This window comes from Plecotus auritus, assembly GCF_963455305.1.
Source record: "Plecotus auritus genome assembly, chromosome: 11".
In the NCBI taxonomy this organism is placed as follows: Eukaryota; Metazoa; Chordata; class Mammalia; order Chiroptera; family Vespertilionidae; genus Plecotus; species Plecotus auritus.
This window is the reverse complement of record NC_137777.1, coordinates 34,061,009-34,071,622: the sequence shown is the minus strand read 5'-3', so window position 1 is coordinate 34,071,622 and position 10,614 is coordinate 34,061,009.

Genomic DNA, 10,614 nt, shown 5'->3' with positions numbered 1-10,614 from the left:
TCTGTTGCTCTCATCTTTCAATTTGGCTGACTTGTGCCCCTGTGTTCAGAATGGATGTGCTCTCCCAACAACCTAAGGCCTTTTGTTTCTGCTCTCACAGAGGAAAGACCTGTGTGTCTGGGAGCGGATAAAGGAGTGGTTCTCTCAGCAGAACCTGAGGTGGGAACCTCTCGGTGCTGCTATACACTGTGAAAGGCAGGTTGACCAGCTGAGGCCAATTACTAAACACAATAAAGACAAGATGAAACAGAAAATCCACTAAAATAGTAAAAACCATTGGCTATAACTCACACCTTCCTCTTTCAACTCAGAATCAGTATATCCTGTGTGACCTGGGACAAGTTATTTAACCTCTCTGTGCCTCAGATTCCTCATCTGTAAAGTGGGAAATACTAACAATAGTAAATACCTCATTGGTTGTTGTGTGGATGACATAAGATAAGGCGTGTAAAGTGTTGAGAATTAGCTTGGGGTGTAGTAAGTGGTCTCTAAGTGCAGGATAACGACCAAACCATGACTTTTCTCTCTCTCAGTAACCTTACTTCCTATTGCCTTCCATGCTTTTAGGGACTAAAAGACCTAGGCTCTCAGCCTAGCAATTGCCACTGGTAGATCTGATCATTGTAACTTGTGGGTCACTACGGCCACTGATGTTCTTGTCCCTGATGTGCGAGTTGAGTCACTGGTGGTCAGGCTTGCACCTTGGAGATGCGGCCCTCACCGATGAGCTCTGTTTTCTTCTAGAAAAGCACTCTTGGTCGTCCCTGGGAAGATCGCACACACGCTAGCCTACTTTCTGGACCCCTACATGTCTTGAACCTGCTAGAATGACAGGGACGTGATCTTTATGTACCCAGCCGTGCTGTGTTCTTCCAGTCAGGAAAAAGGACAGCTCAGCAAGCAAACAGTTGCTTCATTTGACCAGGTGTGTATCTTCCCACCTTGATCCAGCCTTCCTATGCCTGGATCTCTCCTACACAAACTTGGCAGATTTGCCACATTTCTTAAAAGCCCCAAACTTTTTTTCTCGGATGCTTCAAAACAAATAAAAGCAATAGCAATAGCCTTTTTACAAGTTACAGCCATTCTTTTAACATCTCTAACGGCATCTTATTGCTTGATGGATGTGTCTGTACTGTTTAAAGTACAAATCAACTGCTCCATATTCATTTTCTTTGGGACTTCCCCATATCCCACGCTCCTGAATTCTGGAGGTCCCAAAGAGCAGAATGGGGCCCTCCCTGGTTCTTTCTGCTCTCGCTGTTGATGAAAGGAAGTGAAATGAGGTAGTCACCACCCATCAACTCAGGCTTCTGCTCACATGGCGAGACTCCCTCCGTACAGCAGGTACAGGGTGCAGGCAGAAAGGAGGGATTTCCATTTAGCTGTGATGGGAGTAACAAGTTGATCACCATGACACGCCAGCTCCGCGAGGGGGGATACCTTAAAGTTGAAGGCTTAAACAATGTCATCAACATTGATTTGCTGTATTTAACCAGGTGACGTTTTAATGAGCCAACCTCAGTGCTCCCTGGATGACATGCCTTCTCCAACTGAGAGTATACCACCTTTAAACGGGGGAAAAAAAAATCCCTAAAAAGCCAGAGAGTTGACACTTGCAGATGAGCCCAATTCCCTTTGTCCTGTGGACATGCACTGTGTTGGGAGAGCTCCAAGTGCATCGAGCTGATTTTTGCTGTCATCAGAAGTGACCTCGCTCCCCCAGGAGGCCCGCGGCCTGTCTGCTACAATGACAGGGAGAGGAGCCAAGCTGCGACGTGGGGCCCTCAGATGTGTAGCACAACAGGCTACGGCCAGCCCTGACGGGGCAGCTGGATCACATGAATTTTTAAAGTAAAACAACTGATGGGGGGGGGGGGGGGTCTTACTCTGCCCCACACCCCGTGAAATCCCCATGGAAGCAGCGCACGGACCCGGCATGTTGATTTTGGCATCGGCACACACAGTCCCTCTGTTCTGAAGATGAGCTGACACGTGCAGATTTGCAGATCAGCCATTTCCAAAGGTTAATTAAATATTACCATTGTTTTCTAAGCTATTAATGTATGTGCTTTTATTTTTTCATGTGAAAGGCTGCTCCCTACTCAAAAATCAGGGTTTAGGTTTGCCTCCCAATCCGCTTCCCCTTTTTAAAAGCAGGACAGAGGAGAGAGAGAGAGAGAGAGAGAGAGAGAGAGAGAGAGAGAGAGAGAGAGAGAGAGAGGAGACACAGAGACTCGGGGCCAGAGGCAAATGCAGTTTGGAGGTAGAAAAGATCTGTAGCTGACATGGTCTGAAGTGGAGCCCCAGAAACACATTTTCAGCTGCAGCTGAGGGATCAGAATCGTGTCAATCCAGGAAGGTTCTAGAAAGGAGCAGGAAAGGAACCCCACTCTCTCCACACCTCTATTGACTTGCTGACATCATTGGTCTCACTGGAGCCCAGGAACGTTGCAAGCCTTGGCCTTCGTGGTCCTGGGGGAGGGCCAGTGTGTGTCAGTCACATTGCCATGAGGACTAAGACAAGAGGATGCCCCACTTTGCAGTGTCTTGTCTGTCCCCTGCCAGCACCAAGGGACGTGGTGTGCTCCCTGCCTGGCCTGTCCTCAGGTCAGCAGGACAAGGCCCTTGGCGGGAAGGAGAGAGGGACTCCAGGATGGACCACAAGGGATAATAAGGCCGAGGTCATGGAGAGGACACGGTTCCTCTCCGGCAGGAAGTGCCACCCTCTGTGACTGCCGTTTACAAGAATCCTGAGCCGCGATGTGAGCACAGCAGTCTGCAGGAAATCTCTCCAGACAACCCATCTTGCCAGGCAAGCAGGACATGTTTTGTTTGCAAAGTAATAATGCCTCCCTGGATGTGGGGAGGAGGCAGCTGACCTGCAGTGGAATGAATGAAAACAAAGGAGCGGAAGGAAGACAGGTGACGATGGAGCGCCAGGGCAGGTGGTGCTGGCTCCGGAGGAAGGGGGTGGGCAGCGCCCCCCTCCCCCCCGCCGCCTCAACCCAGTCTGGTCATGGACCAAGTCCTGCGCAGCACACCTACCCCGAATACCTGCCTCCCCACCCCGCCAAGTGGAGGCCCCCTGGTCTGACATCCCATCTGCAGAGGCTCCGTGACTGGCCAACCGGCGCCCACAGGTGCAGGCTCTCGGGCTGGGATTCCTCGTTTCCATTTTCAAATGGAAAAGCCAGGACAAACTGCTAGACTTCAGGGTTGTTCAAATGATTTTCTAAAAATGTCAGTGTCCAGCATATGGTTAATGCTGTTGAAATGGGAGGAAAGGGAGTGAGCACGGGCAGGCAGGGTGGGGAGGAGAGGGTGCAGGAGTGGGAGGCCGGACAGCTTTGCCCTCTGGAGCATCGGTGAGCAAGCCATCCAGGGGGTCTTGGTCGAGCTTCCCTGGATGAGCTCATTCGGATTTCCTGTGGTCCTGACACGGCATCCTGCTCGATGCTTGTGCCCCAACCTGCTCTCCCCCTGCTGGTAGGGTCACCCTACACATGGGTACCCACACCCAGAGCTGAGCCCGTCTGCAGGTGAGGCTTGGTGGTGACAGGGCAGGCGGGGTGGAAGGCGCCAAAGGTGAACGTGGGTTGGCACAGTCTGGAGCTGTGAAGTAGCAAAGATGAGCACACATGTCCTCGGGTGAGTGTGTCGCAAGTGCTGAGGTGCAGCCTGCAGAGGAAAGTGCTGGAACTCCTGTAAGATTGCTGTCTGCCCAACAGGTGTGGACGGGGAACCATGTGACAGACATGAGAACCTTGGGCTGCATCCCTCCCACCCAGGTGTGTACTGGCACCTGACGTGAGCCAGGCCCTGATGAAATGTCACGATGCCTCGGAGAAGCCCCCACCAGGCCGTTCCTCATGGAGCTTGTAGCGCACCCAGTGCAGGGACCAGAGTCGGAGAGCTAACAACAGATTCAGCAAATACAGAGCCCTGAGCTGAGAGTCGGGCTGTGACCCAGCAGCCGGAGGCACGGGAGAGCTGCAGAGCGCGCATCCAGCAGAGGAACGCTAGTCTGAGTCGGACAGGTATGGGCGCACTCACGGGGCTGTCTGCTTGGCATAGGAACTACCCCACCCCCCCATCGGCAAGTGGGCAGCAGTGAGGACCTGATCAGGCCCCCTGGCTCCAGGTAATTGATGCGAGGCTGAACCCCAGCTCCCTGGTTCTAGGCTAACTGGTCTAGAAGCAAGCTCCTGGTTAGGGTTGCCAAACTTGGCAAATAAACATATAAGATGCCCAGTTAAATTTGCTTTTCAGATAGCCAACTAATAACGTTTTAGTCTACCTCGTGAAAGTTTGGGGAGACCCTTATAACTAAAAAATGATAAGTTGTTTCTCTGAAAATTCTAATTTATCAGGGCATCCTGTGTTTTACCTGACAACCCTACCTCTGACCCAAACTGGGCCCTCAAGAGAGCGCCTTCTGCCGAATGGCATCAAAAGAAAACTGAGGCTGCCTCTCTCCAGGGCTGATGGGGCAAGACGTTTTCTGCCACGTGACGAAGGCCAACCTACCTACCAAGGGAGGGAATTAGATGAAGGCAGGACACAGCGATGAGCGGAGACATAGGGAGCACTGAGGCCACGTTCAAGTCTCTTCCCTGCCCTTCCTGCAGCGTGCTCTTTCTGCTGTCTGCTTTCAGATCCCTGTTCCCTGCCCACCCCCACCGTATGCCCCAGCCCCTGTGGACAGGGGAGAAAGCACAGGCATTTTAATTCATTAGCTCAGTAGTAACCAAGTCAAGCAAATGCACCTTGAGCACAATAAGGCCAGGGTTACTATGGCACATGGTCCAACCCATATTACAAGAGGAGATGTCATTTCTCATGTAGACCAGGCTGGTTGTTTTTCCAAAGGAAGTGAATCTTCACGATGGTGAATTATGTTTGACTTCCAAATCTGAGGAGAATACAAGCCAAAGTTGAAACACATACCTTCTCCAAATCCTGTCCACAGAGCCAGAAGTCCCCCGCAAACCAAGCATGACAAATTATTTACCACAGATCATAGGCCCTCGGTTCCTAGCCTGTAAAGAGCTCTTATAACTGGTAAGAAAATCACTATCAGCACCTCCCCTAAACAATGGGCCAAGGGCTATCTGCATAGGAAACATGAGTTTCTAGCAAACCTATAAAAAAATATTCGACCTCATTGATAAGCAAATAAATATAAACAGAAATATCAAATGGCTTTTTAGACTGTTAAATTGGGAAATTAAGGAAATTAATGCTGCTGAATGCTACTCTTTTGTACTAATGGCATATGCCTCAGATATAAAGAACTGCAAAATAATAAATGACGAAGTGTCAAGTAGAAAAATGGGCAAAGCATTTGAACAGACAATTCAAAGAAGAGATTCAAGTGGTACAATAGATAGACATAGATATAGATATATATAGATATAGATATATAGAGATAGATATCCATTTAGATGAGGGTTTAGATTGATATAAGTGCTCATCCTCCCAATCAGAGACAATCAACATAAAACAAAATTTCAGTTCTTGGCCTATGATATATAAGTGCTGATCACTTCCATTCTGGGGAGAGGGTTGTAGGAAATAGCCAATCTCTCAGAAACCTCTGGTAGATGTATTCCTGTAGCAATTTTACAGAATAGTTCAGCACTATCTATTCAAAGCACCTGAAATCTCTGACATCTCTGTATATTCCTTAAAGGTACTCTCCTCCTGGTGAAAGGAAATTCACAGTTCTTACTGTCTCAGGAAATAATCATTATTCCGTGGTCCCCTCTTCTCCAATTTAAAAAATAGATTTGGGGCCGGTGGGTACTAGACTTATCAGAGAGATCACTTCATAAGTTATATAAATGTCTAATCACTATGCTGTACACCTGAAACTAATGTGGAATGCCAACTGTAATAGAAAAATAAAAAATAATTAAAAAATAAAAAACACATTTTAAAAGAAACACTTTTAAAATTTTCAAACAGCCCTAGCTGGTTTGGCTCAGTGGATAGAGCATCAGCCTGTGGACTGCAGGGTCCCAGGTTCGATTCTGGTCAAGGGCACATACCTGAGTTTTGGGCTCGATCCCCAGTAGGGGATGTGCAAGAGGCAGCCAATCAATGATTCCCTCTCATCATTGATGTTTCTATCTCTCTCTCTCTCTCTCTCCCTTCCTCTCTGAAATCAATAAAAATATTTTTTAAAAATAAAATAAAATTTTCAAACAATGGGTTTCCCCTCCCCCCCCGCCCCCGTGTTCTGACCCATCGTCTTTATTATAGGCAGTGTTTGATGAATCATCTCTCACGTTTTAACATTCCATTATGAATATGGTGACTGATACGGGTGCATATTCCTCTTAAAAAACAAAGCTGAGATGCCAAGCACTGTGACAGAGTAATTATGGTTTTAGCAGAGCTGGAGAACGAGTGACTGTGTTTGAGTGGACAAGAATCCTAAGCGCCCTGGAACTCCAAGTAGCTCTGCTGATCTGCAGCCGGGCCCTCCTGTCCTTCCCTTGGCCTTTTTCCCACTGCCCCTTCAGCGACCCACCCCATTCCCGCCTTCCAGATTGCCTTGGTTCCTGGGCAGGCGGCCCTGTGCCTGGAATCCTGCCGTACCCCAGCTCGCAGGAGCTGTCTCCTGTGATCATTCACAGGCTCCTGAGATCCGCTGCCTGCACAGAGCCCTCCCCAGCTGAGCAAGTGCTTGTCCTCCAGCTCCCACCTGTTCGGAGCCACCGCGGGCCCCCGCTCCTCCCCTCCATTGTCTGCACCAGACAGCAGAGGGCTCAGTGCCGTCCTGTCCACTCATGGCTGCAGCGTCCTTTCCTGCGCCCCGCTGCGTCAATGGGGCTGAGGCCTGAGTTTATAAATGTTTCGCTTGGATCAGCAGGGCGGGGAGCTGGGAGTGACTGTTCCCAGCTCTCCTGAGATTACCTTGCAGGGCATCGCCGAGGATCAAAGTTCCCTGGCTCCGTAAACTAGGCTCCCATGTAGGGTCAAGTGTGCTCCCTGCGAGAAGTACTTGAACCTGTCTGAGCCTGTCTCAAGTGTCCTTGGGATTTATATGTTGACGTAACCTGGCAGCAGTGAGTTTTGTGGAACGGGGCACTTGCTTTCCTTTCAGTGGTTAAAAACACCCCTGACAACTGAATTCAATGAATAGAATCAACCCTCCCACCGTTATATTTTCCCCTTCCGTGGCTCAGCACCACTTGAGTTGAACTGGATGCCCAAAAATTCGAAATCTGGTCTCTAGGACTATAAAACACCTTTCGTGGATCAAATAGGTGGGAAGCTTTCTTTTAAACCTTTCTTTCAGATTTTGTTTCTATCCACCATTAAAATTAATTTCACACCCATTTCCCTCCTTGTGCCTTTGGGAAAGACGCTTGCTTTTATAGCCTTCTCTGAACGTCAAAACAAAAGCCCCCTTATGCGTCCTAGAATCTCTGAGATCCTTCTCGGGGAAAGAGAAAAACAAATGTTCTTGATTTCAGGGAACCAGGGAAGTACTGGGCGAGGGCAGGACAGAAGCCCCCTTCCCACCCCCAACCCCCCTAAACTAGTAGCTCAAATAACAACAGCACGAAACAGGAGCATGCCAGCAGTCACACGGCTTCCTCACTCGCTTGTCCTTCACGTTTTCCTTAAGTGTGGCGTGGATTTTTGTAAGCCACCCTCGGAATGCTATGCGGTTTAGGGTGAGCTACAAAGATCTGCTCATAATATTATATAAAATCGTGTTCTGTAGTCTACAACAGAAGAGCCAAGGGGTTATACTTTTCCTTTCCCCTCCTCTGTAAAGGAACAAGAGAAACAGACAAGCTCAGAGTCCACATCTCCAGGCCGTGTGAGTAATGCTTTCCTATTTTATACAGGCACTGACAAAAACGCCCCACAGAGGGCAAACAATAATATATAATAAATTATAGATGCCAGGAGATTGAAGGACATTACGCTTCCGCATTTCTGCCTTCTAATAAAGCAGTGGGGACGAGCCGCCCTTTTCATCTGTCTGCTTGCAGACCGTTTGTTCCTGCACACCCACTGTGTCGGGGGTCACCTGCGCGGGACCTGGGCAGACAGCCTGTAAAAGCAGGTGAGTGGCCGCTGACTGCGGAGCCCCGCCTCCCTCCTCCTCAGGCCACCTGACTCAGTCCAAGGGCATCCTTGAGCGTGGAGAGAGATGAAGGATGATTCTCCTCCGATTCGCAAGGAGGGGCCACGAAGGCCCGCAGGTCCCAGTCTCTGCAGAACCTCTGTCAGCACCAAGGTGTCAGGTGCCTCCCACACCAAGCAGACAATCCCCTCCCCAAACCCAGAAGATGGGCAATAATTGATTTGGTTTCCAGCCCGTACCCTTCGGATGCAAAAGCAACAGCACAGTTCACTAGGTCTTTCCGATTTCTCCCTGCCCTCCCTCCACGAGTCCCCGCGCCTCTGATTAAAATCGGGAACGTGCGGGTCCTGCAGTGAAGACGTGCTATTCATGTCTGTCGAGTTCTGCTTGGAAGCTTCGAGGCTTCCTCCTACCAGACATGTTACCAGCAAACAGAAAAGTCACCCATATTGTCATGCTTGCCCTGACCTGCAGAGCTAGTGAACAATAAATCTTAATTACAGTTAAATGCCGAAATCTGCCGGGAATGAGACAGCGCGAGTCAATTGTGAATCGGTCCGGCTCCTCACCTGGCCGGGGTGCAGCTGCAGGAATACATAAATTGGTTTGTGATTTGTTTGTGCCGGAACAATCAGTCCAAGCGTTTCCAGTATCGGTGGCCGTACTGGCATTCATCCGACGCAGGTGGCATCTGGGAAGTTGTATTTTAAAGGACTTTCGGGCATTAGGCTTCGGTTAAGAAGAAAGCCCTGTTTCTAAATATCTCGGCAGTTTTCCAAAACAGCGCTTGGTCTCCTGACATCTGCTCCGTCGTCCGTACTTGTTACCTTGGGGTTTATTCTGGGAACTGCTGAATAACCTCTTGTGAGCCGTCGCCTTGTGCACCCGGCTGGGCCACCAGAGCACAAGGAAGGCATCCATGCAGGGGCTTTCTCATTTTTATTTTATTTTATTTTTTTATTTTCTTGTGGCTGCAATGCTCATGAGCTCCTTGGTATTCGAGCGTCTGCTTGTCATAGTGCTAAATAAAGCCGCCCCGTGGTCCCTTTGCCTGGGTCCTCTTGATGTATGGGCACCTACATGCAAGAATTAGAGAGGTGATTGCAGACATAACTCTGTTCAACGGCTTCGGGCGGTTCTATCCATTTTGAGACTGACAGGAGATCGGAGAGGAAATTCTGGAGGGAAGAAAGGAGTTTGGGCTGCGGGGGCTCGGGCCCATGAATCAATCTGCAATCTACTCAGATTGTTGCAGATGGAGATCCTGTGCTCTCCGAGTCAATCCCCGGCCAGGTGTGCCTCCCCTTGCTTCCCTGGTGAGAAGGCAGCGCGGATGCCCAGGCCTCTGGAATCAGCAGCGGGTACTGGCAGGCCGGGGAGGAGATGCCATTTCACTAATGACAAGGTGGATGTTCACCTGGAGAAGAGGGAAGTAGAAAAACCCTTTCCCAGCAGAGGTTGGGGGCTACAAAATAGGCAGAAAATGGTGTGTTTTTTTTTCTGTTGTGTTTTTAAGAAAAATGAAGGCGGGAGCATTAACTGGATGCTCCATAGCAATGTCATTTTCACTTGGAATCCCCTGCAGAGAGACCTCCCTTCCCAGCCTAGGATGCGGTCCCCCGCCCCACCCCCATCCCCCCACTCCCATCGCCCCCGCCGCCCCCGCCGCCCCCTCCGCCCCCGGCTCTTCCCGGCTCTGGCAGGGCCCCATCCTGTCACCAGCGGTCCTGCTTCCTGTTTGTGTTGCTGCTTTGTTGCTTCCTGGCGGTCACCCCAGCCCGCCCTTCTGCTGAGCCTCCGCCCTGGGACTGGCTCTCTTCCCAGCTCTCTCTTGTGCTTGCAAATCTGTCTCTGTCTCCCTGTAAACCCCACGGTCTTCCACGGGGATCTGTGCTGGTCTTGATGTCTGTGCCACCAAGCCCACAGGGTGAGGGCTGGCCTCTCACACATGCCCCCATTCTCTGCGGACCCGGTTCAAAAAGCATCTTGGCATTTGCTGTCTCACCTGCTCTTTCCCGTTCCTTTGAGGAGGGGCGAGGGTTGTTTCCTGCATTTATTGACAGAGAAAGAGGCCCAGAGAGAGACTGAAGCACTGAGTGGTCCCTGAGAGGAGCAGGACCCGTGCCCATGCCATCGGCTCCTTCAGGCTGCATACAGGGGCAGCAACGTCACGGAATCCACCCACCATGTGCCCTGTTCCCACTGCACCCTGAGCCCTACATGCATTTTTGCATGCCATCTACACCAGCACGGTGCCACGTAGGCGTTATTAGTGTTATTTTAAACCATGGAAACGGAGGTTCGCAGGAGCTTTTGCCTTGCCCAGGGTCATGCAGCTGACACACTTGTCTGACTGACTCCTCTCTGCAGGTGCCACTAAGCTTCCCCTACACACCCTCACTTCACCCAGGTCTCTGCTCAAATGCCACCCTGCAGGGGCAGCTGCTTGAGATAGATTGCTCTGTCTCAGACAGCTCTCTATCCCTCTCTGTCCCCCTCACCCA